At 47.0% G+C, this 25,266-nt stretch overlaps 21 non-coding genes and 4 pseudogenes across 21 annotated transcripts; 21 read left to right on the top strand and 4 right to left on the bottom strand.

The window, feature by feature from the left end:
• Nucleotides 1-392: 392 nt before the first annotated feature.
• LOC135049465 (U1 spliceosomal RNA) lies at nucleotides 393-555 on the bottom strand. The gene has a single exon (XR_010241218.1). It is a non-coding gene; the product is annotated as a U1 spliceosomal RNA (small nuclear RNA).
• A 152-nt stretch (nucleotides 556-707) lies between these two features.
• Nucleotides 708-871, bottom strand: LOC135049335 (U1 spliceosomal RNA). Its single transcript, XR_010241095.1, has one exon. It is a non-coding gene; the product is annotated as a U1 spliceosomal RNA (small nuclear RNA).
• Nucleotides 872-1,463: 592 nt separating this feature from the next.
• LOC135049667 (U1 spliceosomal RNA) lies at nucleotides 1,464-1,591 on the bottom strand (annotated as a pseudogene).
• Nucleotides 1,592-1,735: 144 nt separating this feature from the next.
• On the top strand, nucleotides 1,736-1,851 carry LOC135049104 (U5 spliceosomal RNA). The gene has a single exon (XR_010240872.1). It is a non-coding gene; the product is annotated as a U5 spliceosomal RNA (small nuclear RNA).
• Nucleotides 1,852-2,121: 270 nt separating this feature from the next.
• On the top strand, nucleotides 2,122-2,237 carry LOC135049122 (U5 spliceosomal RNA). The gene has a single exon (XR_010240890.1). It is a non-coding gene; the product is annotated as a U5 spliceosomal RNA (small nuclear RNA).
• Nucleotides 2,238-2,501: 264 nt separating this feature from the next.
• LOC135049083 (U5 spliceosomal RNA) lies at nucleotides 2,502-2,617 on the top strand. Its single transcript, XR_010240852.1, has one exon. It is a non-coding gene; the product is annotated as a U5 spliceosomal RNA (small nuclear RNA).
• Nucleotides 2,618-2,891: 274 nt separating this feature from the next.
• On the top strand, nucleotides 2,892-3,007 carry LOC135049088 (U5 spliceosomal RNA). Its single transcript, XR_010240856.1, has one exon. It is a non-coding gene; the product is annotated as a U5 spliceosomal RNA (small nuclear RNA).
• Nucleotides 3,008-3,282: 275 nt separating this feature from the next.
• LOC135049127 (U5 spliceosomal RNA) lies at nucleotides 3,283-3,398 on the top strand. Its single transcript, XR_010240894.1, has one exon. It is a non-coding gene; the product is annotated as a U5 spliceosomal RNA (small nuclear RNA).
• Nucleotides 3,399-3,672: 274 nt separating this feature from the next.
• Nucleotides 3,673-3,788, top strand: LOC135049068 (U5 spliceosomal RNA). Its single transcript, XR_010240837.1, has one exon. It is a non-coding gene; the product is annotated as a U5 spliceosomal RNA (small nuclear RNA).
• Nucleotides 3,789-4,063: 275 nt separating this feature from the next.
• LOC135049141 (U5 spliceosomal RNA) lies at nucleotides 4,064-4,179 on the top strand. Its single transcript, XR_010240908.1, has one exon. It is a non-coding gene; the product is annotated as a U5 spliceosomal RNA (small nuclear RNA).
• Nucleotides 4,180-10,923: 6,744 nt separating this feature from the next.
• LOC135049590 (U1 spliceosomal RNA) lies at nucleotides 10,924-11,087 on the top strand. Its single transcript, XR_010241325.1, has one exon. It is a non-coding gene; the product is annotated as a U1 spliceosomal RNA (small nuclear RNA).
• A 152-nt stretch (nucleotides 11,088-11,239) lies between these two features.
• LOC135049482 (U1 spliceosomal RNA) lies at nucleotides 11,240-11,381 on the top strand (annotated as a pseudogene).
• Nucleotides 11,382-12,073: 692 nt separating this feature from the next.
• LOC135049544 (U1 spliceosomal RNA) lies at nucleotides 12,074-12,237 on the top strand. Its single transcript, XR_010241289.1, has one exon. It is a non-coding gene; the product is annotated as a U1 spliceosomal RNA (small nuclear RNA).
• Nucleotides 12,238-12,389: 152 nt separating this feature from the next.
• On the top strand, nucleotides 12,390-12,531 carry LOC135049584 (U1 spliceosomal RNA; annotated as a pseudogene).
• Nucleotides 12,532-13,223: 692 nt separating this feature from the next.
• Nucleotides 13,224-13,387, top strand: LOC135049202 (U1 spliceosomal RNA). Its single transcript, XR_010240969.1, has one exon. It is a non-coding gene; the product is annotated as a U1 spliceosomal RNA (small nuclear RNA).
• A 3,169-nt stretch (nucleotides 13,388-16,556) lies between these two features.
• LOC135049604 (U1 spliceosomal RNA) lies at nucleotides 16,557-16,719 on the bottom strand. The gene has a single exon (XR_010241338.1). It is a non-coding gene; the product is annotated as a U1 spliceosomal RNA (small nuclear RNA).
• Nucleotides 16,720-19,028: 2,309 nt separating this feature from the next.
• Nucleotides 19,029-19,192, top strand: LOC135049257 (U1 spliceosomal RNA). Its single transcript, XR_010241022.1, has one exon. It is a non-coding gene; the product is annotated as a U1 spliceosomal RNA (small nuclear RNA).
• Nucleotides 19,193-19,344: 152 nt separating this feature from the next.
• LOC135049613 (U1 spliceosomal RNA) lies at nucleotides 19,345-19,479 on the top strand (annotated as a pseudogene).
• A 702-nt stretch (nucleotides 19,480-20,181) lies between these two features.
• LOC135049183 (U1 spliceosomal RNA) lies at nucleotides 20,182-20,345 on the top strand. The gene has a single exon (XR_010240950.1). It is a non-coding gene; the product is annotated as a U1 spliceosomal RNA (small nuclear RNA).
• A 152-nt stretch (nucleotides 20,346-20,497) lies between these two features.
• On the top strand, nucleotides 20,498-20,660 carry LOC135049645 (U1 spliceosomal RNA). Its single transcript, XR_010241365.1, has one exon. It is a non-coding gene; the product is annotated as a U1 spliceosomal RNA (small nuclear RNA).
• Nucleotides 20,661-21,330: 670 nt separating this feature from the next.
• LOC135049187 (U1 spliceosomal RNA) lies at nucleotides 21,331-21,494 on the top strand. Its single transcript, XR_010240954.1, has one exon. It is a non-coding gene; the product is annotated as a U1 spliceosomal RNA (small nuclear RNA).
• Nucleotides 21,495-21,646: 152 nt separating this feature from the next.
• Nucleotides 21,647-21,810, top strand: LOC135049566 (U1 spliceosomal RNA). The gene has a single exon (XR_010241304.1). It is a non-coding gene; the product is annotated as a U1 spliceosomal RNA (small nuclear RNA).
• A 674-nt stretch (nucleotides 21,811-22,484) lies between these two features.
• Nucleotides 22,485-22,648, top strand: LOC135049297 (U1 spliceosomal RNA). Its single transcript, XR_010241059.1, has one exon. It is a non-coding gene; the product is annotated as a U1 spliceosomal RNA (small nuclear RNA).
• Nucleotides 22,649-22,800: 152 nt separating this feature from the next.
• Nucleotides 22,801-22,963, top strand: LOC135049638 (U1 spliceosomal RNA). Its single transcript, XR_010241358.1, has one exon. It is a non-coding gene; the product is annotated as a U1 spliceosomal RNA (small nuclear RNA).
• A 671-nt stretch (nucleotides 22,964-23,634) lies between these two features.
• On the top strand, nucleotides 23,635-23,798 carry LOC135049389 (U1 spliceosomal RNA). The gene has a single exon (XR_010241146.1). It is a non-coding gene; the product is annotated as a U1 spliceosomal RNA (small nuclear RNA).
• The last annotated feature ends 1,468 nt before the right edge of the window (nucleotides 23,799-25,266 follow it).

Raw genomic sequence — 25,266 nt, forward strand, 5'->3', positions numbered from 1 at the left:
AACCCTCATCTGCATATGAAAAGAGAAAAGGGGCGTGCAGGGCATGGCGGCCTTTTGCGGTGCTTGGATTACCCCTAGTTCGCATTAAACACCCCCACCCACCTTTGGTGTGGGGCTCATGTTGGCCATGCCCCATCCCCTGAAGCATTCAAGCTGATTTCTTGCAGCAGCTGGGCACTGTAACAGCTCCAGAGCTGCTCTTTAAGGCAAGTAAAAGATTGTGTGGGCCCTGCAGCACTACCTGTAGTTTGCATTGTGCATTGGAAGGCACAAAGTAAGCAGACGGGAGGAGAAGTCAGGATAGTGCACAAGGGTATAGAAGGGAGGGGCTCAAGATAAAAGAAGTGGAAACAGACAGCAAACTAGGCTGGAGAAAGACCTGAGACAAAGAGATCTGAATTATACGAGAGCCGACCAGAGGAAACACAAATTATGCAGTCAAGTGTCCCACATTTGGGGAAATCGTAGGAGCAGCACACCCAGAGTGCAATGGGTGAGCCTTGCCCTGGGAGAAGCACCTTCCTGATCATAGTATCTCACCTGGCAGGTAAGTAGGAGTTGGGCTAGAGCTGGGGAGGGTCACTGCTCGGGCACCCCCCTGTCAAGTGAAGGAGATCCAACTGAGGCAGCACAAGGGAACTCTCGAAAGAAGAACAAGGCTAGAGGAATATATGAGACAAAGAAATCTGACTTTTACCAGAGCTGACCAGAGGAAAACACAAACACAGTCCCCCACTACCACAAAAAATGCAGGCGAGTTTCCCACATTTGGGGAAATCACAGGGGTCAGCATACCCAGAATGCAATGAATGAACCTCACCCTGGGTGAACAATCTTCATGACCATGGTGTCTCCTATGCAAAATAAGTATGATTTGGGATAGGGCTGGGAGGGCCGCTGCTCAGGCACATCTCTGTCAAGTAAAGGAGATTCAACTGAGGCAGCACAAGGGAACTCTCATCTGGGGACAACAACTGCAGGGAGAACACATATTTTCAGATGAACATGGGAGGGCAGAAGGCTGCCTAATACTGAAGCACCCCCAAACAACAAACCAAATGCAACAACTAGTGCAAGCATTCCTGGGGGAAGTTCTGCAGAAGACGGATTTGCATACGGTGATGTCATCCAAGCAGTGGGCCAAAGTTGGCTGGAACCCTCATCTGCATATGAAAAGAGAAAAGGGGTATGCAGGGCATGGCGGCCTTTTGCGGCGCTTGGATGACCCTTAGTTCGCATTAAACACCCCCACCCTCCTTCGGTGTGGGGCTCATGTTGGCCATGCCCCATCCCCTGAAGCATTCAAGCTGATTTCTTGCAGCAGCTTGGCACTGTATCAGCTCCAGAGCTGCTCTGTAAGGCAAGTAAAAGGGTGTGGGCCCTGCAGCACTACCTGTAGTTTGCATTGTGCATTGGAAGGCACAAAGTAAGCAGACAGGAGGAGAAGTCAGGATAGTGCACAAGGGTATAAAAGCGAGTTTCCCACATTTGGGAAAATCACAGGGGTCAGCATACCCAGAATGCAATGAATGAACCTCACCCTGGGAGAACAATCTTCATGACCATGGTATCTCCTATGCAAAATAAGTATGATTTGGGATAGGGCTGGGGAGGGCCGCTGCTCAGGCACATCTCTGTCAAGTAAAGGAGATTCAACTGAGGCAGCACAAGGGAACTCTCATCTGGGGACAACAACTGCAGGGAGAACACATATTTTCAGATAAAAATCTTGGTCATGCTCTGGTTTCTCTTCAGAACGAACAAATCTTTCGCCTTTTATTAAAGATTTCCGTGGAGAGGAGCAAAACCGAGTTTTATCTCAATTTTTGCATGCCCCATCTTTTTGGGGTTTCTTTTATCGGTTTAAAGATAGAATGAGTGTGCTTTAATGTAAGCTCATTTGCATAGAAATGACAGTAAATGTTTGTTTCTTTTCAAACAGAACTTTCTTGACCATGCTACTTGCTTGAAAGATCTGGGAGCACATGGAATACAGTACAAACCATGCTTATAGCAAGGAGAAGCCAGGTGAGAAATCTGCTTACTTTCAAGTTGGGCGCTCACTTTGATCTGAATGAGGACTGCTGGCACAGCATTTAGGCGACAGGTGGAATCTTGGTCATGCTCTGGTTTCTCTTCAGAACGAACAAATCTTTCGCCTTTTATTAAAGATTTCTGTGGAGAGGAGCAAAACTGAGTTTTATCTCAATTTTTGCATGCCCCATATTATTGGGGTTTCTTTTATCAGTTTCTTGTTAGCTTTAATGTAAGTTTATTTGCATAACAATGACTATAAATGTCTGTTTCTTTTCAAGCAGAACTTTCTTGACCATTCTAATTGCTTGAAAGATCTGGGAGCACATGGAAAAGAGTACAAACCATGCTTATAGCAAGGGGAAGCCTGGTGAGAAATCTGCTTTCTTTCTTTCAAATTGGGTGCTCACTTTGCGCTGAATGAGGACTGCTGGCATGGCACTCAGGCGACAGGTGGAATCTTAGTCATACTCTGGTTTCTCTTCAAAACGAACAGATCTTTCGCCTTTTACTAAAGATTTCCGTGGAGAGGAGCAAAACTGAGTTTTATCTCAATTTTTGCATGCTCCGTCTTATTGGGGTTTCTTTTATCGGTTTAAAGATAGAACGAGTGTGCTTTAATGTAAGCTCATTTGCATAGAAATGACAGTAAATGTTTGTTTCTTTTCAAACAGAACTTTCTTGACTATACTAAATGCTTGAAAGATCTGGGAGCACATGGAAAAGAGTACAAACCATGTTTATAGCAAGGGGAAGCCTGGTGAGAAATCTGCTTTCTTTCTTTCAAATTGGGTTCTCACTTTGAGCTGAATGAGGACTGCTGGCATGGCACTCAGGCGACAGGTGGAATCTTGGTCATGTTCTGGTTTCTCTTCAGAACGAACAAATCTTTCGCCTTTTACTAAAGATTTCCGTGGAGAGGAGCAAAACTGAGTTTTATCTCAATTTTTGCATGCCCCATCTTATTGGGATTTTATTTTATCGGTTTAAAGATAGAACGAGTGTGCTTTAATGTAAGCTCATTTGCATAGAAATGACAGTAAATGTTTGTTTCTTTTCAAACAGAACTTTCTTGACCACACTAATTGCTTGAAAGATCTGGGAGCACATGGAAAAGAGTACAAACCATGTTTATAGCAAGGGGAAGCCTGGTGAGAAATCTGCTTTCTTTCTTTCAAATTGGGTGCTCACTTTGAGCTGAATGAGGATTGCTGGCATGGCACTCAGGCGACAGGTGGAATCTTGGTCATGCTCTGGTTTCTCTTCAAAACGAACAGATCTTTCGCCTTTTACTAAAGATTTCCGTGGAGAGGAGCAAAACTGAGTTTTATCTCAATGTTTGCATGCTCCGTCTTATTGGGGTTTCTTTTATCGGTTTAAAGATAGAACGAGTGTGCTTTAATGTAAGCTCATTTGCATAGAAATGACAGTAAATGTTTGTTTCTTTTCAAACAGAACTTTCTTGACTATACTAATTGCTTGAAAGATCTGGGAGCACATGGAAAAGAGTACAAACCATGTTTATAGCAAGGGGAAGCCTGGTGAGAAATCTGCTTTCTTTCTTTCAAATTGGGTGCTCACTTTGAGCTGAATGAGGACTGCTGGCATGGCACTCAGGCGACAGGTGGAATCTTGGTCATGTTCTGGTTTCTCTTCAGAACGAACAAATCTTTCGCCTTTTACTAAAGATTTCCGTGGAGAGGAGCAAAACTGAGTTTTATCTCAATTTTTGCATGCCCCATCTTATTGGGGTTTTATTTTATCGGTTTAAAGATAGAACGAGTGTGCTTTAATGTAAGCTCATTTGCATAGAAATGACAGTAAATGTTTGTTTCTTTTCAAACAGAACTTTCTTGACCACACTAATTGCTTGAAAGATCTGGGAGCACATGGAAAAGAGTACAAACCATGTTTATAGCAAGGGGAAGCCTGGTGAGAAATCTGCTTTCTTTCATTCAAATTGGGTGCTCACTTTCAGCTGAATGAGAACTGCTGGCATGGCACTCAGGCGACAGGTGGAATCTTGGTCATGCTCTGGTTTCTCTTCAGAACTAACAAATATTTCGCCTTTTATTAAAGATTTCCGTGGAGAGGAGCAAAACTGAGTTTTATCTCAATTTTTGCATGCCCCATATTATTGGGGTTTCTTTTATCAGTTTAAAGACAGAACGAGTGTGCTTTCTTGTTAGCTTTAATGTAAGTTTATTTGCATAACAATGACAGTAAATGTTGTTTCTTTTCAAACAGAACTTTCTTGACCATGCTACTTGCTTAAAGGTCTGGGAGCACATGGAAAACAGTACAAACCATGCAGTATCACAAGAGCCTTTATTTGATCTTTCATGAAGATAGAGCAGAATTGAGGACACGTCAACAATTTCTGCCGAAGGTGGTTCATCTTTCCACATGGTGCCTTTGGCCACTGACACCTTCGTTGAGTCAAAGTCTCTGGCTGTGGTCAGAACTTTGAAAATGTATGTCACCAGAACGGTTCAGATTAGGAAAACAGAGGCTCTGTTTGTCCTGTATGCTCCCAACAGGATTTGGTGTCCTGCTTCCATGCAGACCATTATGCGCTGGATCTGTGGTAAGATTCAGCATGCTCGTTCCACGGCAGGATTGCCGTTACTGAAGTAGGTGAAGACCCATTCTACTAGAAAGGTGGGTTCATCCTTGGCAGCTGGTCGGGGAGTCTCGGCATTGCAACTTTGCCGAGCAGCTATTTAGTAAACACTTTTGCTAAGTTTTACAAGTTTGATACCTTGGCTGATGATAACCTTAAGTTGGGTCATTCGGTGCTGCAGAGTCGTACGCACTCTCCCACCCGTTCAAGAGCTTTGGTATAACCCCATGGTTCTTAATGTGACCCCAGCATCCTCTAGGTCGTATGAGAAAATAGGATTTTAATACCTACCGGTAAATCCTTTTCTCTTAGTCTGTAGAGGATGCTGGGCACCCGTCCCAGTCCATACTGTGTCTGCAGTTATTACTTGTGGTTATACACATGTTGTGTTATGGTTCTGGTCAGCTTTTTGCTGCAATTGTTCATGCCGTTGGCTTGTGTTCTGTTGAATGCCACGTTCTGCGGCATGTTTAAGGTGTGAGCTGGTAAGATGCTCACCTTAGTTTAACAATAAATCCTTTCCTCGAAATGTCCGTCTCCCTGGGCACAGTTCCTATAACTGGAGTCTGGAGGAGGGGCATAGAGGGAGGAGCCAGTTCACACCCTTTGAAAGTCTTAAAGTGCCCATGTCTCTTGCGGATCCCGTCTATACCCCATGGTTCTTAATGTGACCCCAGCATCCTCTACGGACTAAGAGAAAAGAATGCCCTTGCGCACTATCCTGACTTCTCCTCCCGTCTGCTTACTTTGTGCCTTCCAACGCACAATGCGAACTACAGGTGGTGCTGCAGGGCCCACACCCTTTTACTTGCCTTACAGAACAGCTCTGGAGCTGTTACAGTGCCCAGCTGCTGCAAGAAATCAGCTTGAATGCTTCAGGGGATGGGGCATGGCCAACATGAGCCCCACACCAAAGGAGGGTGGGGGTGTTTAATGTGAACTAGGGGTCATCCAAGCACTGCAAAAGGCCGCCATGCCCTGCATGCCCCTTTTCTCTTTTCATATGCAGATGAGGGTTCCAGTCAACTTTGGCCCACTGCTTGGATAACATCACCGTATGCAAATCCGTCTGCTGCAGACCTTCCCCCAGGAATGCTTGTACTAGTTGTTGCATATGGTGCTTCAGTATTAGGCAGCCTTCCGCCCTCCCATGTTCATCTGAAAAGATGTGGTCTCCCTGCAGTTGTTGTCCCCAGACGAGAGTTCCCTTGTGCTTCCTCAGTTGAATCTCCTTAACTTGACGGGGGAGGTGCTGCCCGAGCAGCCCTCCCCAGCCCTATCCCAACTCATATTTATTTTGCATATGAGATCTCTTGATCATGAAGATTGTTCTCACAGGGTGAGGTTCATCCATTATATTTTAAAATAGGAAGGTACGAATTACATATTTGAATTGCATCTATGTGCTGGATTCAAATGTCCCCCCCCCCCTTCCTTTCTCAATTGTGCCCGTCAGCAGCTATTCTAAGGTTGCTGCCAATGGGTGTGACACATTAATTTCTTCTGTGGGGTACACTGGACTCCACAAGGATTCACATTGGGGTGTAGAGTAGGATCTTGATCTGAGGCACCAACCGGCTCAAAGCTTTTGACTGTTCCCAAGAAGCTCAGTGCATTCTCCTCTATAACCCCGCTTCCATGAACAGGGAGCTCAGTTTGTAGTTGGTGCCTTCAGTAGCAGGCCAATTAACAGGGGCCTGCCTCAGGCAGCCTATTCTTAGCTATTAATTTTGACAAGAAAAGAAGAACTTGTTTTATGAGAATCTACAAGGGCTGCAGCAGGCTAGGTCTAATAGACATCTTTACTGCAGCTTCATCACTCCCAGCGGCGCTGTATACTCCCGTGCCCTGGTTGCTGGGTCACTGCAGCGGAGGCTCCGGTTTCATCCTAAGGTCAGTCACACAGACACCACCCTTCCGGATCACGAGGCCGCTGCTGAAGGGGAGCGAGGCCGTAGGGGGTGGGCCGTGTGCGCACTGCGGTGGACACTGATTACTGGGCAGCCGCTCCACTAGCCACCAGGTACAGTTAAGGAGCACAGGTCTGGGGGTTTTTCTCCTATATTAACCCAATTTTGTACTGCCCGCAGCGCATTGTGATAGGTAATAGGGCCTGATTCAGGTTGGATTGCAATCACAATAAGCGATCCAACTGCAAAAATTGCTAAGAGCATACGCATGTGCCTGCATTTTCTGCGGCACCCCGCAGAGAATGTGATCGCCTCTGCCTGTCAATCGGGGCGGGGAAGGGGGGGGAGAGGTGGGTCAGCAACACTCCATTTCCAAGTCAGGGATGGAGCGGTGCGGGGGCAAGGCTTCAAAATGGGGTCTGCAACGGAGGAGACACAGGGGGCGTGGTCACAGCGACTGTATGACATCACATTCAGCCGCTGTGATCACAAAAATGGTGGCGGCTTCCTGCGCGCACATACAGTCTGCACCAGCAGGAGCCTACACCATTTTTTATGATCACGCTGAACTGCAGTGCGACTGCAATTACAGCATGGTCAAGAAGGTAGGCGTCATGCTGGGTGGCCATGCCCTGTCACTTTGCAGGAGCCAGCACCGCTCACACACTAGTCCCCGGGTGCAGCCCCCAACCCCCGGGACACCCGGAGCAACAAAATGTAGATTCAGGCCACCAGGCCACGCCCCTACCTATGAAACCATGCCTCCTTTTTACCATTGCACTGCTTATCTGCGCGCACTGCATTACAATCTCCCTCGCCACCTCTCTGGGTGTCACCAGTGATAGTGACACCTCTGCCATGCTTGTAGCAGCTGGTCCTAAGATCTACGCCTCAAACCCTGAGTGTTTGCCCTTGTGACTTGTTGATCATCATAGCGAAGCAGATGCTTACAGAAAACTGCAGGGGCTTAGATTGAAAATAAAAAAATTGATAGGGTATAAGGTAGAGAGGAGCGGGTTCGGTTCTCCGAGAACCGAATTCCCCACGAACTCCACGTGGTTTACACTGGTCCGAGGCAGGCTCGGTTGTTCCCGCCTGACTCGGAAAACCTGAACAAGGGAAAATGTCATCATCCCGCTGTCGGATTCTCGCGAGATTCGGATTCCATATAAAGAGCTGCGCGTTGCTGCCATTTTTACTCGTGCATTGAAGAGAGAGCGGAGAGGACGTGGCTATGTTCTCTCAGTGGAAATCTCAATATCAGTGCTCAGTATCAGTGGTTACTTATTGCTGCTCAGTAATACTAGTAGTGTGTCTCTCCTGCTCAGTGTCAGTTCTCAGTAGTATCCTCATCAGTGCTCAGTATCACTGTTCATTGTCTTGTGCTGCATTGTGTTGCTCAGCATAATACAGTACATTACTAATAGTCCAGTGCTGCATCTTGCTGCTCAGTGTCAGTTCTAGTATCCTCATCAGTGCTCACTATCACTGCTCATTGCATTGTGGTGTTCTGTATACTACAATAACATAGTAATATAGTAACATAGTTTTTGAGGTTGAATAGAGGCAAATTGCCCATCGTGTTCAACCTGTTTTAAGTTGTGATGATTCTACATACTTGCTGAATAATGTTTTATGACTAGTTAGCTACTATAACTCATGTTACCCCCGGATTAACCATGTTGATATTTTAAGTATTATAACCTTGGATAGCTTTTTCATTCAGAAATGTATCCATTCCTTTTTTAAATCCATTTACAGAGTCCGCCATTACCACCTTCCCTGGCAGGGAATTCCACATCCTGATTGCCCTAACAGTGAAGAAACCTTTCCTCCATTGCGTTCTGAACTTTCCTCCAGTCGCAGCGAGTGACCACGTGTTCTTTTAATAAATAATTCCTCTGATAACTCTTTGTTATGTATCTTTACATATTTGAAGATATTAATAATATCTCCTCTTAGGCACCTCTTTTCTAGTGTATAAATATTCAGCCTAGTAAGTCTTTCCTTATAGTCCAGTACTTTAAGGCCTTTAATCAATTTAGTCTTCAGGATCTCTGACACTTCCATGAGCAGCAGAGTAGTGCAATGGAAGCATGCTGGGCCCATAACCCAGAGGTCGATTGATCGAAACTATCCTCTGCTATGTGCATTTTTTTTTTATAATTAAAGTAATCAAAAACTGGGATTGATATTTTGGCACTTTTATTTTTACTTAAAGTACAATAACTTTTATCATTTTAATTTGTTTTAATAGTATATTGACAGCATTGTTTTCTTTAAAAAATCCACTTAATTTTCTTTACCCTATTACTGAAATGGTAATTGACAAAAACAAACTACATTGTCACCAGAAGAGCAATGCAAAATGTACAAGTGATATATGAAAATCATCTTCCATCTTGAATTTCAATGATGCATTGGGACAACAATTTGTGAGAAACATCTTCACCCATAAAGAAAGATTTTCTTAATTCCTTACCTGTGTGCTGATTAGATATCACCTTGTTTTCACATTAAACAGACTTCCCCATGAGGAAGCAGCAAGGATGCAGTGACGTTTCCTGGTGTCAACCTGTATTATTTCAGTAGACATTGAAATGAGGATGCATCTTTGATGCCTTTCCAATGAAGCAAGTTTAATTCAGTAATAGGTGAAAAACCATTCCTACAAAGGTGTTAATCAGAGACTTGGCTTTGTGGACACTTTTCAGAGAGCAAATTTGTTAGCATAAACATAAAATCAGAAAATGAAGAGCTGTTTAATCACTCAATTGGACTTTTCTGCCAGCATAATTTTTTTTCTCTGCAACTCACTGCTAAATTGTGCTTCCTAGCTGTTTTTTTATAAAATCACTTAATCAAATCTAACTCTGATTACATCAGAGAAGGCCAGGTACCCTACACCATAAGGGGGGTTTTTGAAATTTTGACTTGTCTACTTAAAGATCACCAAAATCTGATTACAAGGTCAATTACATCCCTGGGTGGGATTGAACCACCAACCTTTTGGTTAAAAGCCAAACATGCTAACCGATTGCGCCACAGAGACACCTTGCGAAAGTCAATACTGACAAAGGCTAATAAGCATTCATCTAGAACGTTTCCTAGAAAAACTTTAAAAAGTCAATAATCTGGAGAATTTTTGTAAGAAACACATTGGTACTTTCCCATGATGAGTGAGTGCTTCAGGATTTCTTGCACTTACATGGGCTATTAACCAAAAGGTTGGTGGTTCAATCCCACCCAGGGATGTAATTGACCTTGTCATCAGATTTTGGTGATCTTTAAGTAGACAAGTCAAAATTTCAAACCCCCTCTTATGGTGTAGGGTACCTGGCCTTCTCTGACGTAATCAGAGTTAGATTTAATTAAGTGATTTTATAAAAAACAGCTAGGAAGCACAATTTAGCAGTGGGTTGCAGAGAAAAAAATAACATTTTAAACCTACCGGTAATTTTTTTTTCTCGTAGTCCGTAGAGGATGATGGGGACTCCGTAAGGACCATGGGGGATAGACGGGCTCCGCAGCAGACATGGGCACTTTAAGAAAGACTTTAGATCTGGGTGTGCACTGGCTCCTCCCTCTATGCCCCTCCTCCATACCTCAGTTAGAGAAACTGTGCCCAGAGGAGACGGACAGTACGAGGAAAGGATTTTTGTTAATCCAAGGTCAAGATTCATACCAGCCACACCAATCACACCGTATAACTTGTGATATACTACCCAGTTAACAGTATGAAAACAACATAGCATCAGTCCAAGACCGATGAAAACTAACATATAACCCTTATGTAAGCAATAACTATATACAAGTCTTGCAGAAGTAGTCCGCACTTGGGACGGGCACCCAGCATCCTCTACGGACTACGAGAAAAAGATTTACCGGTAGGTTTAAAATCTTATTTTCTCTTACGTCCTAGAGGATGCTGGGGACTCCGTAAGGACCATGGGGATTATACCAAAGCTCCCAAACGGGCAGGAGAGTGCGGATGACTTTGCAGCACCGATTGAGCAAACAGGAGGTCCTCCTCAGCCAGGGTATCAAACTTATAGAACTTTGCAAAGGTGTTTGAACCAACTTTGACCCACTGCTTGGATGACATCACCATATGCAAATCCATCTGCGGCAGGCCTTCCCCCAGGAATGCTTGCACTAGTTGTTGCATTTGGTTTGTTGTTTGGGGGTGCTTCAGTATTAGGCAGCCTTCTGCCCTCCCATGTTCATCTGAAAATATGTGTTCTCCCTGCAGTTGTTGTCCCCAGATGAGAGTTCCCTTGTGCTGCCTCAGTTGAATCTCCTTTACTTGACAGAGATGTGCCTGAGCAGCGGCCCTCCCCAGCCCTATCCCAAATCATACTTATTTTGCATAGGAGATACCATGGTCATGAAGATTGTTCTCCCAGGGTTAGGTTAATTCATTGCATTCTGGGTATGCTGACCCCTGTGATTTCCCCAAATGTGGGAAACTCAACTGCATTATTTGTGGTAGTGGGGGACTGTGTTTGTGCTTTCCTCTGGTCAGCTCTGGTAAAAGTCAGATTTCTTTGTCTCAGATCTTCCTCTAGCCTTGTTCTTCTTTCGAGAGTTCCCTTGTGCTGCCTCAGTTGGATCTCCTTCACTTGACAGGGGGGTGCCCGAGCAGCGACCCTCCCCAGCTCTAGCCCAACTCCTACTTACCTGCCAGGTGAGATACTATGATCATGAAGATGCTTCTCCCAGGGCAAGGCTCACCCATTGCACTCTGGGTGTGCTGCCCCTGCGATTTCCCCAAATGTGGGAAACTTGACTGCATAATTTGTGTTTCCCCTGGTCGGCTCTCATATAATTCAGATCTCTTTGTCTCAGGTCTCTCTCCAGCCTAGTTTGCTGTCTGTTTCCACTTCTTTTTTCTTGAGCCCCTCCCTTCTATACCCTTGTGCACTATCCTGACTTCTCCCGTCTGCTTACTTTGTGCCTTCCAACGCACAATACAAACTACAGGTAGTGCTGCAGGGCCCACACCCTTTTACTTGCTTTACAGAGCAGCTCTGGAGCTGTTACAGTGCCCAGCTGCTGCAAGAAATCAGCTTGAATGCTTCAGGGGCTGGGGCATAGCCAACATGAGCCCCACACCGAAGGAGGGTGGAGGTGTTTAATGCGAACTAGGGGTCATCCAAGCGCCGCAAAAGGCCGCCATGCCCTGCACACCCCTTTATTCTTTTCATATGCAGACGAGGGTTGAAGCCAACTTTGACCCACTGCTTGGATGACATCACCATATTCAAATCCATCTGCTGCAGGCCTTCCCCCAGGAATGCTTGCACTAGTTGTTGCATTTGGTTTGTTGTTTGGGGGTGCTTCAGTATTAGGCAGCCTTCTGCCCTCCCATGTTCATCTGAAAATATGTGTTCTCCCTGCAGTTGTTGTCCCCAGATGAGAGTTCCCTTGTGCTGCCTCAGTTGAATCTCCTTTACTTGACAGAGATGTGCCTGAGCAGCGGCCCTCCCCAGCCCTATCCCAAATCATACTTATTTTGCATAGGAGATACCATGGTCATGAAGATTGTTCTCCCAGGGTTAGGTTCATTCATTGCATTCTGGGTATGCTGACCCCTGTGATTTCCCCAAATGTGGGAAACTCAACTGCATTATTTGTGGTAGTGGGGGACTGTGTTTGTGCTTTCCTCTGGTCAGCTCTGGTAAAAGTCAGATTTCTTTGTCTCAGATCTTCCTCTAGCCTTGTTCTTCTTTCGAGAGTTCCCTTGTGCTGCCTCAGTTGGATCTCCTTCACTTGACAGGGGGGTGCCCGAGCAGCGACCCTCCCCAGCTCTAGCCCAACTCCTACTTACCTGCCAGGTGAGATACTATGATCATGAAGATGCTTCTCCCAGGGCAAGGCTCACCCATTGCACTCTGGCTGTGCTGCCCCTGCGATTTCCCCAAATGTGGGAAACTTGACTGCATAATTTGTGTTTCCCCTGGTCGGCTCTCATATAATTCAGATCTCTTTGTCTCAGGTCTCTCTCCAGCCTAGTTTGCTGTCTGTTTCCACTTCTTTTTTCTTGAGCCCCTCCCTTCTATACCCTTGTGCACTATCCTGACTTCTCCCATCTGCTTACTTTGTGCCTTCCAACGCACAATGCAAACTACAGGTAGTGCTGCAGGGCCCACACCCTTTTACTTGCTTTACAGAGCAGCTCTGGAGCTGTTACAGTGCCCAGCTGCTGCAAGAAATCAGCTTGAATGCTTCAGGGGCTGGGGCATAGCCAACATGAGCCCCACACCGAAGGAGGGTGGAGGTGTTTAATGCGAACTAGGGGTCATCCAAGCGCCGCAAAAGGCCGCCATGCCCTGCACACCCCTTTTTTCTTTTCATATGCAGACGAGGGTTGAAGCCAACTTTGACCCACTGCTTGGATGACATCACCATATGCAAATCCATCTGCTGCAGGCCTTCCCCCAGGAATGCTTGCACTAGTAGTTGCATTTGGTTCGTTGTTTGGGGGTGCTTCAGTTTTAGGCAGCCTTCTGCCCTCCCATGTTCATCTGAAAATATGTGTTCTCCCTGCAGTTGTTGTCCCCAGATGAGAGTTCCCTTGTGCTGCCTCAGTTGAATCTCCTTTACTTGACAGAGATGTGCCTGAGCAGCGGCCCTCCCCAGCCCTATCCCAAATCATACTTATTTTGCATAGGAGATACCTTGGTCATGAAGATTGTTCTCCCAGGGTGAGGTTCATTCATTGCATTCTGGGTATGCTGACCCCTGTGATTTCCCCAAATGTGGGAAACTCGACTGCATTATTTGTGGTAGTGGGGGACTGTGTTTGTGCTTTCCTCTGGTCAGCTCTGGTAAAAGTCAGATTTCTTTGTCTCAGATCTTCCTCTAGCCTTGTTCTTCTTTCGAGAGTTCCCTTGTGCTGCCTCAGTTGGATCTCCTTCACTTGACAGGGGGTGCCCAAGCAGCAATCCTCCACAGCTCTAGCCCAACTCCTACTTACCTGCCAGGTGAGATACTATGATCTTCACTGTTAGGGCAATCAGGATGTGGAATTCCCTGCCAGGGAAGGTGGTAATGGCGGACTCTGTAATTGGATTTAAAAAAGGAATGGATACATTTCTGAATGAAAAAGCTATCCAAGGTTATAATACTTAAAATATCAACATGGTTAATCCGGGGGTAACATGAGTTGTAGTAGTTAACTAGTCATAAAACATTATTCAGCAAGTATGTAGAATCATCACAACTTAAAACAGGTTGAACACGATGGGCAATTTGCCTCTTTTCAACCTCAAAAACTATATTACTATATGTTACTATATTACTATGTTACTGTAGTATACAGAACACCACAATGTAATGAGCAGTGATAGTGAGCACTGATGAGGATACTAGAACTGACACTGAGCAGCAAGATGCAGCACTGGACTATTAGTAATGTACTGTAGTATGCTGAGCACCACAATGCAGCACAAGACAATGAGCAGTGATACTGAGCACTGATGAGGATACTACTGAGAACTGACACTGAGCAGGAGAGACACACTACTAGTATTACTGAGCAGCAATAAGTAACCACTGATACTGAGCACTGATATTGAGATTTCCACTGAGAGAACATAGCCACGTCCTCTCCGCTCCCTCTTCAATGCACGAGTAAAAATGGCGGCAACGCGCAGCTCTTTATATGAAATCCGAATCTCGCGAGAATCCGACAGCGGGATGATGACATTTTCCCTTGTTCAGGTTTTACGAGTCAGGCGGGAACAACCGAGCCTGCCTCGGACCAGTGTAAACCACGTGGAGTTCGTGGGGAATTCGGTTCTCGGAGAACCGAACCCGCTCCTCTCTACCTTATACCCATATATTTTTTTATTTTCAATCTAAGCCCCTGAGAGGTGGCGAAGGAGATTGTAATGCAGTGCGCGCAGATAAGCAGCGCAATGGTAAAAAGGAGGCATGGTTTCATAGGTAGGGGCGTGGCCTGGTGGCCTGAATCTACATTTTGTTGCTCCGGGTGTCCCGGGGGTTGGGGGCTGCACCCTGGGACTAGTGTGTGAGCGGTGCTGGCTCCTGCACAGTGACAGGACATGGCCACCCAGCATGACGCCTCCCTTCTTGACCAATCTGTAATTGCAGTCGCACTGCAGTTCAGCGTGATCATAAAAAATGGTGTAGCCTCCTGCTGGTGCAGACTGTATGTGCGCGCAGGAAGCCGCCACCATTTTTGTGATCACAGCGGCTGAATGTGATGTCATACAGCCGCTGTGACCACGCCCCCTGTGTCTCCTCCGTTGCAGACCCCATTTTGAAGCCTTGCCCCCGCACCGCTCCATCCCTGACTTGGAAATGGAGTGTTGCTGACCCCCCTCTCCCCCCCTGCCCCGATTGACAGGCAGAGGCGATCGCATTCTCTGCGGGGTGCCGCAGAAAATGCAGGCACATGCGTATGCTCTTAGCAATTTTTGCAGTTGGATCGCTTACTGTGATTGCAATCCAACCTGAATCAGGCCCTATTACCTATCACAATGCGCTGCGGGCAGTACAAAATTGGTTTAATATGGGAGAAAAAACCCCAGACCTGTGCTCCTTAACTGTACCTGGTGGCTCGTGGAGCGGCTGCCCAGTAATCAGTGTCCACGCCAGTGCGCACACGGTCCACCCCCTACGGCCACGCTCCCCTTCATCAGCGGCCTCGTGATCCGGAAGGGCGGTGCGTGTGTGACTGACCTTAGGAAGAAACCGGAGCCTCCGCTGCAGTGACCCAGCAACCAGGGCACGGGAGTATACAGCGCCGCTGGGAGTGATGAAGCTGCAGTAAAGATGTCTATTAGACCTAGCCTGCTGCAGCCCTTGTAGATTCTCATAAAACAAGTTCTTCTTTTCTTGTCAAAATTAATAGCTAAGAATAGGCTGCCTGAGGCAGGCCCCTGTTAAGTGGCCTGCTACTGAAGGCACCAACTACAAACTGAGCTCCCTGTTCATGGAAGCGGGGTTATAGAGGAGAATGCGCTGAGCATCTTGGGAACAGTCAAAAGCTTTGAGCCGGTTGGTGCCTCAGATCAAGATCCTACTCTACACCCCAATGTGAATCCTTGTGGAGTCCAGTGTACCCCACAGAAGAAATTAATGTGTCACACCCATTGGCAGCAACCTTAGAATAGCTGCTGACGGGCACAATTGAGAAAGGAAGGGGGGGGGGACATTTGAATCCAGCACATAGATGCAATTCAAATATGTAATTTGAACCTTCCTATTTTAAAATATAATGGATGAACTTCACCCTGTGATAACAATCTTCATGATATAGAGATCTCATATGCAAAATAAGTATGAGTTGGGATAGGGCTGGGGAGGGTGGCTGCTCGGGCAAGCCCCTCCCCCGTCAAGTTAAGGAGATTCAACTGAGGAAGCACAAGGGAACTCTCGTCTGGGGACAACAACTGCAGGGAGACCACATTTTTTCAGATGAACATGGGAGGGCGGAAGGCTGCCTAATACTGAAGCACCATCAAATATCAAACCATATGCAATAACTAGTACAAGCATTCCTGGGGGAAGGTCTGCAGGAGACGAATTTGCATACGGTGATGTCATCCAAGCAGTGGGCCAAAGTTGGCTGGAACCCTCATCTGCATATGAAAAGAGAAAAGGGTTATGCAGGGCATGGCGGCCTTTTGCGGCGCTTGGATGACCCCTAGTTCGCATTAAACACCTCCACCTTCCTTCGGTGTGGGGCTCATGTTGGCTATGCCCCAGCCCCTGAAGCATTCAAGCTGATTTCTTGCAGCAGCTGGGCACTGTAACAGCTCCAGAGCTGCTCTGTAAGGCAAATAAAAGGGTGTGGGCCCTGCAGCACTACCTGTAGTTCGCATTGTGCGTTGGAAGGCACAAAGTAAGCAGACGGGAGAAGTCAGGATAGTGCGCAAGGGCATAGAAGGGAGCGGCTCAAGAAAAGAGAAGTGGAAACAGACAGCAAACTAGGCTGGAGAGAGACCTGAGACAAAGAGATCTGAATTATACGAGAGCCGACCAGGGGAAACACAAATTATGCAGTCAAGTTTCCCATATTTGGGGAAATCGCAGGGGCAGCACACCCAGAGTGCAATGGTTGAGCCTTGCCCTGGGAGAAGCACCTTCAAGATCATAGTATCTCACCTGGCAGGTAAGTAGGAGTTGGGCTAGAGCTGGGGAGGGTCGCTGCTCGGGCACCCCCCTGTCAAGTGAAGGAGATCCAACTGAGGCAGCACAATGGAACTCTCGAAAGAAGAACAAGGCTATACCCTTGTGGACTATCCTGACTTCTCCTCCTGTCTGCTTACTTTGTGCCTTCCAATGCACAATGCAAACTACAGGTAGTGCTGCAGGGCCCACACCCTTTTACTTGCCTTACAGAGCAGCTCTGGAGCTGTTACAGTGCCAAGCTGCTGCAAGAAATCAGCTTGAATGCTTCAGGGGCTGGGGCATGGCCAACATGAGCCCCACACCGAAGGAGGGTGGGGGTGTTTAATGCGAACTAAGGGTCATCCAAGCGCCGCAAAAGGCCGCCATGCCCTGCATACCCCTTTTCTCTTTTCATATGCAGATGAGGGTTCCAGCCAACTTTGGCCCACTGCTTGGATGACATCACTATATGCATATCCGTCTTCTGCAGACCTTCCCCCAGGAATGCTTGTACTAGTTGTTGCATTTGGTTTGTTGTTTGGGGGTGCTTCAGTATTAGGCAGCCTTCTGCCCTCCCATGTTCATCTGAAAATATGTGTTCTCACTGCAGTTGTTGTCCCCAGATGAGAGTTCCCTTGTGCTGCCTCAGTTGAATCTCCTTTACTCTAAAACTTGTAAAACTTAGCAAAAGTGTTTACTAAATAGCTGCTCGGCAAAGTTGCAATGCCGAGACTCCCCGACCAGCTGCCCAGGATGAACCCACCTTTCTAGTAGAATGGGTCTTCACCTAATTCAGTAACGGCAATCCTGCCGTGGAATGAGCATGCTGAATCTTACCACAGATCCAGCGCATAATTGTCTACATGGAAGCAGGACACCCAATCCTGTTGGGAGCATACAGGACAAACAGAGCCTCTGTTTTCCTAATCTGAACCGTTCTGGTGACATAAATTTTCAAAGTTCTGACCACAGCCAGAGACTTTGACTCAACGAAGGTGTCAGTGGCCAAAGGCACCATGTGGAAAGATGAACCACCTTCGGCAGAAATAGTTGACGTGTCCTCAATTCTGCTCTATCTTCATGAAATATCAAATAAAGGCTCTTTTGATACTGCATGGTTTGTACTGTTTTCCATGTGCTCCCAGATCTTTCAAGCAAGAAGCATGGTCAAGAAAGTTCTGTTTGAAAAGAAACAACATTTACTGTCATTGTTATAGAATTTGGGAGAAAAAACAAGAAGAAATCTGCACTGTTGACGCACTGGACAGAATGAATGAATCATAAAATATAACCTTTATTAAGTATGTATTAAAATTGGATAAATATTAATATTATTATCCCAAACTGCAGTGAAACATAAAGGTTAAAATCACAGAACTAACATACATGTGCATAAGAAGAATAAAGAGATGTGAAAAAAAGGTTTAAAAAGCGTGTCCGTGTGTGATTATTTTTGAAGGCACAACCCTGGCGGGGTTGTTTATATAGATATATATGTTGCTAATAATCACTTTCTAGCGTAATGTTATTAAATAGCTGTTAGTATCTATGTCGTCAGGTACCACTGGGTCATATCCTATATACTCCTGTGGGAAACTTGACTGCATAATTTGTGTTTCCCCTGGTCGGCTCTCGTATAATTCAGATCTCTTTGTCTCAGGTCTCTCTCCAGCCTAGTTTGCTGTCTGTTTCCACTTCTCTTTTCTTGAGCCGCTGCCTTCTATGCCCTTGTGCACTCTCCAGACTTCTCCTGTCTGCTTACTTTGTGCCTTCCAACGCACAATGCAAACTACAGGTAGTGCTGCAGGGCCCACACCCTTTTACTTGCCTTACAGAGCAGCTCTGGAGCTGTTACAGTGCCCAGCTGCAGCAAGAAATCAGCTTGAATGCTTCAGGGGCTGGGGCATAGCCAACATGAGCCCCACACCGACGGAGGGTGGAGGTGTTTAATGCAAACTAGGGGTCAGCCAAGCGCCGCAAAAGGCCGCCATGCCCTGCATGCCCCTTTTCTCTTTTCATATGCAGACGAGGGTTGAAGCCAACTTTGACCCACTGCTTGGATGACATCACCATATGCAAATCCATCTGCGGCAGGCCTTCCCCCAGGAATGCTTGCACTAGTTGTTGCATTTGGTTTGTTGTTTGGGGGTGCTTCAGTATTAGGCAGCCTTCTGCCCTCCCATGTTCATCTGAAAATATGTGTTCTCCCTGCAGTTGTTGTCCCCAGATGAGAGTTCCCTTGTGCTGCCTCAGTTGAATCTCCTTTACTTGACAGAGATGTGCCTGAGCAGCGGCCCTCCCCAGCCCTATCCCAAATCATACTTATTTTGCATAGGAGATACCATGGTCATGAAGATTGTTCTCCCAGGGTTAGGTTCATTCATTGCGTTCTGGGTATGCTGACCTCTGTGATTTCCCCAAATGTGGGAAACTCAACTGCATTATTTGTGGTAGTGGGGGACTGTGTTTGTGCTTTCCTCTGGTCAGCTCTGGTAAAAGTCAGATTTCTTTGTCTCAGATCTTCCTCTAGCCTTGTTCTTCTTTCAAGAGTTCCCTTGTGCTGCCTCAGTTGGATCTCCTTCACTTGACAGGGGGGTGCCCGAGCAGCGACCCTCCCCAGCTCTAGCCCAACTCCTACTTACCTGCCAGGTGAGATACTATGATCATGAAGTTGCTTCTCCCAGGGCAAGGCTCACCCATTGCACTCTGGGTGTGCTGCCCCTGCGATTTCCCCAAATATGGGAAACTTGATTGCATAATTTGTGTTTCCCCTAGTCGGCTCTCATATAATTCAGATCTCTTTGTCTCAGGTCTCTCTCCAGCCTAGTTTGCTGTCTGTTTCCACTTCTTTTTTCTTGAGCCCCTCCCTTCTATACCCTTGTGCACTATCCTGACTTCTCCTCCTGTCTGCTTACTTTGTGCCTTCCGATGCACAATGCAAACTACAGGTAGTGCTGCAGGGCCCACACCCTTTTACTTGCCTTACAGAGCAGCTCTGGAGCTGTTACAGTGCCAAGCTGCTGCAAGAAATCAGCTTGAATGCTTCAGGGGCTGGGGCATGGCCAACATGAGCCCCACACCGAAGTAGGGTGGGGGTGTTTAATGCGAACTAAGGGTCATCCAAGCGCCGCAAAAGGCCGCCATGCCCTGCATACCCCTTTTCTCTTTTCATATGCAGATGAGGGTTCCAGCCAACTTTGGCCCACTGCTTGGATGACATCACTGTATGCAAATCCGTCTTCTGCAGACCTTCCCCCAGGAATGCTTGTACTAGTTGTTGCATTTGGTTTGTTGTTTGGGGGTGCTTCAGTATTAGGCAGCCTTCTGCCCTCCCATGTTCATCTGAAAATATGTGTTCTCCCGGCAGTTGTTGTCCCCAGATGAGAGTTCCCTTGTGCTGCCTCAGTTGAATCTCCTTTACTTGACAGAGATGTGCCTGAGCAGCGGCCCTCCCCAGCCCTATCCCAAATCATACTTATTTTGCATAGGAGATACCATGGTCATAAAGATTGTTCTCCCAGGGTGAGGTTCATTCATTGCATTCTGGGTATGCTGACCCCTGTGATTTCCCCAAATGTGGGAAACTCAACTGCATTATTTGTGGTAGTGGGGGACTGTGTTTGTGTTTTCCTCTGGTCAGCTCTGGTAAAAGTCAGATTTCTTTGTCTCAGATCTTCCTCTAGCCTTGTTCTTCTTTCGAGAGTTCCATTGTGCTGCCTCAGTTTGATCTCCTTCACTTGACAGGGGGGTACCCGAGCAGCGACCCTCCCCAGCTCTAGCCCAACTCCTACATAACTGCCAGGTGAGATACTATGATCATGAAGGTGCTTCTCCCAGGGCAAGGCTCACCCATTGCACTCTGGGTGTGCTGCTCCTGCGATTTCCCCAAATGTGGGACACTTGACTGCATAATTTGCGTTTCCCCTGGTCGGCTCTCGTATAATTCAGATCTCTTTGTCTCAGGTCTCTCTCCAGCCTAGTTTGCTGTCTGTTTCCACTTCTCTTTTCTTGAGCCGCTGCCTTCTATGCCCTTGTGCACTCTCCTGACTTCTCCTGTCTGCTTACTTTGTGCCTTCCAACGCACAATGCAAACTACAGGTAGTGCTGCAGGGCCCACACCCTTTTACTTGCCTTTCAGAGCAGCTCTGGAGCTGTTACAGTGCCCAGCTGCTGCAAGAAATCAGCTTGAATGCTTCAGGGGCTGGGGCATAGCCAACATGAGCCCCACACCGACGGAGGGTGGAGGTGTTTAATGCGAACTAAGGGTCATCCAAGCGCCGCAAAAGGCCGCCATGCCCTGCATACCCCTTTTCTCTTTTCATATGCAGATGAGGGTTCCAGCCAACTTTGGCCCACTGCTTGGATGACATCACCGTATGCAAATACGTCTTCTGCAGACCTTCCCCCAGGAATGCTTGTACTAGTTGTTGCATTTGGTTTGTTGTTTGGGGTGCTTCAGTATTAGGCAGCCTTCTGCTCTCCCATGTTCATCTGAAAATATGTGTTCTCCCTGCAGTTGTTGTCCCCAGATGAGAGTTCTCTTGTGCTGCCTCAGTTGAATCTCCTTTACTTGACAGAGATGTGCCTGAGCAGCGGCCATCCCCAGCCCTATCCCAAATCATACTTATTTTGCATAGGAGATACCATGGTCATGAAGATTGTTCTTCCAGGGTGAGGTTCATTCATTGCATTCTGGGTATGCTGACCCCTGTGATTTCCCCAAATGTGGGAAACTCGACTGCATTATTTGTGGTAGTGGGGGACTGTGTTTGTGCTTTCCTCTGGTCAGCTCTGGTAAAAGTCAGATTTCTTTGTCTCAGATCTTCCTCTAGCCTTGTTCTTTTTTTGAGAGTTTCCTTGTGCTGCCTCAGTTGGATTTCCTTCACTTGACAGGGGGGTGCCCGAGCAGCGACCCTCCCCAGCTCTAGCCCAACTCCTACTTACCTGCCAGGTGAGATACTATGATCAGGAAGGTGCTTCTCCCAGGGCAAGGCTCACCCATTGCACTCTGGGTGTGCTGCTCCTACGATTTCCCCAAATGTGGGACACTTGACTACATAATTTGTGTTTCCTCTGGTCGGCTACTCGTATAATTCAGATCTCTTTGTCTCAGGTCTCTCTCCAGCCTAGTTTGCTGTCTGTTTCCACTTCTTTTTTCATGAGCCCCTCCCTTTTATACCCTTGTGCACTATCCTGACTTCTCCTCCTGTCTGCTTACTTTGTGCCTTCCAATGCACAATGCAAACTACAGGTAGTGCTGCAGGGCCCACACCCTTTTACTTGCCTTACAGAGCAGCTCTGGAGCTGTTACAGTGCCCAGCTGCTGCAAGAAATCAGCTTGAATGCTTCAGGGGCTGGGGCATAGCCAACATGAGCCCCACACCGACGGAGGGTGGAGGTGTTTAATGCGAACTAAGGGTCATCCAAGCGCCGCAAAAGGCCGCCATGCCCTGCATACCCCTTTTCTCTTTTCATATGCAGATGAGGGTTCCAGCCAACTTTGGCCCACTGCTTGGATGACATCACCGTATGCAAATCCGTCTTCTGCAGACCTTTTCCCAGGAATGCTTGTACTAGTTGTTGCATTTGGTTTGTTGTTTGGGGGTGCTTCAGTATTAGGCAGCCTTCTGCTCTCCCATGTTCATCTGAAAATATGTGTTCTCCCTGCAGTTGTTGTCCCCAGATGAGAGTTCCCTTGTGCTGCCTCAGTTGAATCTCCTTTACTTGACAGAGATGTGCCTGAGCAGCGGCCCTCCCCAGCCCTATCCCAAATCATACTTATTTTGCATAGGAGATACCATTGTCATGAAGATTGTTCTCCCAGGGTGAGGTTCATTCATTGCATTCTGGGTATGCTGACCCCTGTCATTTCCCCAAATGTGGGAAACTCGACTGCATTATTTGTGGTAGTGGGGGACTGTGTTTGTGCTTTCCTCTGGTCAGCTCTGGTAAAAGTCAGATTTCTTTGTCTCAGATCTTCCTCTAGCCTTGTTCTTTTTTCGAGAGTTTCCTTGTGCTGCCTCAGTTGGATCTCCTTCACTTGACAGGGGGGTGCCCGAACAGCGACCCTCCCCAGCTCTAGCCCAACTCCTACTTACCTGCCAGGTGAGATACTATGATCAGGAAGGTGCTTCTCCCAGGGCAAGGCTCACCCAATGCACTCTGGGTGTGCTGCTCCTACGATTTCCCCAAATGTGGGACACTTGATTACATAATTTGTGTTTCCTCTGGTCGGCTCTCGTATAATTCAGATCTCTTTGTCTCAGGTCTCTCTCCAGCCTAGTTTGCTGTCTGTTTCCACTTCTCTTTTCTTGAGCCGCTCCCTTCTATGCCCTTGTGCACTATCCTGACTTCTCCCGTCTGCTTACTTTGTGCCTTCCAACGCACAATGCAAACTACAGGTAGTGCTGCAGGGCCCACACCCTTTTACTTGCTTTTCAGAGCAGCTCTGGAGCTGTTACAGTGCCCAGCTGCTGCAAGAAATCAGCTTGAATGCTTCAGGGGCTGGGGCATAGCCAACATGAGCCCCACACCGAAGGAAGGTGGAGGTGTTTAATGCAAACTAGGGGTCATCCAAGCGCCGCAAAAGGCCGCCATGCCCTGCACACCCCTTTTTTATTTTCATATGCAGACGAGGGTTGAAGCCAACTTTGACCCACTGCTTGGATGACATCACCATATGCAAATCCATCTGCTGCAGGCCTTCCCCCAGGAATGCTTGCACTAGTAGTTGCATTTGGTTTGTTGTTTGGGGGTGCTTCAGTGTTAGGCAGCCTTCTGCCCTCCCATGTTCATCTGAAAATATGTGTTCTCCCTGCAGTTGTTGTCCCCAGATGAGAGTTCCCTTGTGTTGCCTCAGTTGAATCTCCTTTACTTGACAGAGATGTGCCTGAGCAGCGGCCCTCCCCAGCCCTATCCCAAATCATACTTATTTTGCATAGGAGATACCATGGTCATGAAGATTGTTCTCCCAGGGTGAGGTTCATTCATTGCACTCTGGGTATGCTGACCCCTGTGATTTCCCCAAATGTGGGAAACTCGACTGCATTATTTGTGGTAGTGGGGGACTGCGTTTGTGCTTTCCTCTGGTCAGCTCTGGTAAAAGTCAGATTTCTTTGTCTCAGATCTTCCTCTAGCCTTGTTCTTCTTTCGAGAGTTCCCTTGTGCTGCCTCAGTTGGATCTCCTTCACTTGACAGGGGGTGCCCGAGCAGCAATCCTCCACAGCTCTAGCCCAACTCCTACTTACCTGCCAGGTGAGATATTATGATGTTCACTGTTAGGGCAATCAGGATGTGGAATTCCCTGCCAGGGAAGGTGGTAATGGCGGACTCTGTAATTGGATTTAAAAAAGGAATGGATACATTTCTGAATGAAAAAGCTATCCAAGGTTATAATACTTAAAATATCAACATGGTTAATCCGGGGGTAACATGAGTTATAGTAGCTAACTAGTCATAAAACATTATTCAGCAAGTATGTAGAATCATCACAACTTAAAACAGGTTGAACACGATGGGCAATTTGCCTCTATTCAACCTCAAAAACTATGTTACTATATGTTACTATATTACTATGTTACTGTAGTATACAGAACACCACAATGTAATGAGCAGTGATAGTGAGCACTGATGAGGATACTAGAACTGACACTGAGCAGCAAGATGCAGCACTGGACTATTAGTAATGTACTGTAGTATGCTGAGCACCACAATGCAGCACAAGACAATGAGCAGTGATACTGAGCACTGATGAGGATACTACTGAGAACTGACACTGAGCAGGAGAGACACACTACTAGTATTACTGAGCAGCAATAAGTAACCACTGATACTGAGCACTGATATTGAGATTTCCACTGAGAGAACATAGCCACGTCCTCTCCGCTCTCTCTTCAATGCACGAGTAAAAATGGCGGCAACGCGCAGCTCTTTATATGGAATCCGAATCTCGAGAGAATCCGACAGCGGGATGATGACATTTTCCCTTGTTCAGGTTTTCCGAGTCAGGCGGGAACAACCGAGCCTGCCTCGGACCAGTGTAAACCACATGGAGTTCGTCGGGAATTCGGTTCTCGGAGAACCGAACCCGCTCCTCTCTACCTTATACCCATCAATTTTTTTATTTTCAATCTAAGCCCCTGCAGTTTTCTGTAAGCATCTGCTTCGCTATGATGATCAACAAGTCACAAGGGCAAACACTCAGGGCTTGAGGCGTAGATCTTAGGACCAGCTGCTACAAGCATGGCAGAGGTGTCACTATCACTGGTGACACCCAGAGAGGTGGCGAAGGAGATTGTAATGCAGTGCGCGCAGATAAGCAGCGCAATGGTAAAAAGGAGGCATGGTTTCATAGGTAGGGGCGTGGCCTGGTGGCCTGAATCTACATTTTGTTGCTCCGGGTGTCCCGGGGGTTGGGGGCTGCACCCGGGGACTAGTGTGTGTGCGGTGCTGGCTCCTGCACAGTGACAGGGCATGGCCACCCAGCATGACGCCTCCATTCTTGACCATGCTGTAATTGCAGTCGCACTGCAGTTCAGCGTGATCATAAAAAATGGT

This window comes from Pseudophryne corroboree, unplaced genomic scaffold (genome assembly GCF_028390025.1).
Source record: "Pseudophryne corroboree isolate aPseCor3 unplaced genomic scaffold, aPseCor3.hap2 scaffold_99, whole genome shotgun sequence".
In the NCBI taxonomy this organism is placed as follows: domain Eukaryota; kingdom Metazoa; phylum Chordata; class Amphibia; order Anura; family Myobatrachidae; genus Pseudophryne; species Pseudophryne corroboree.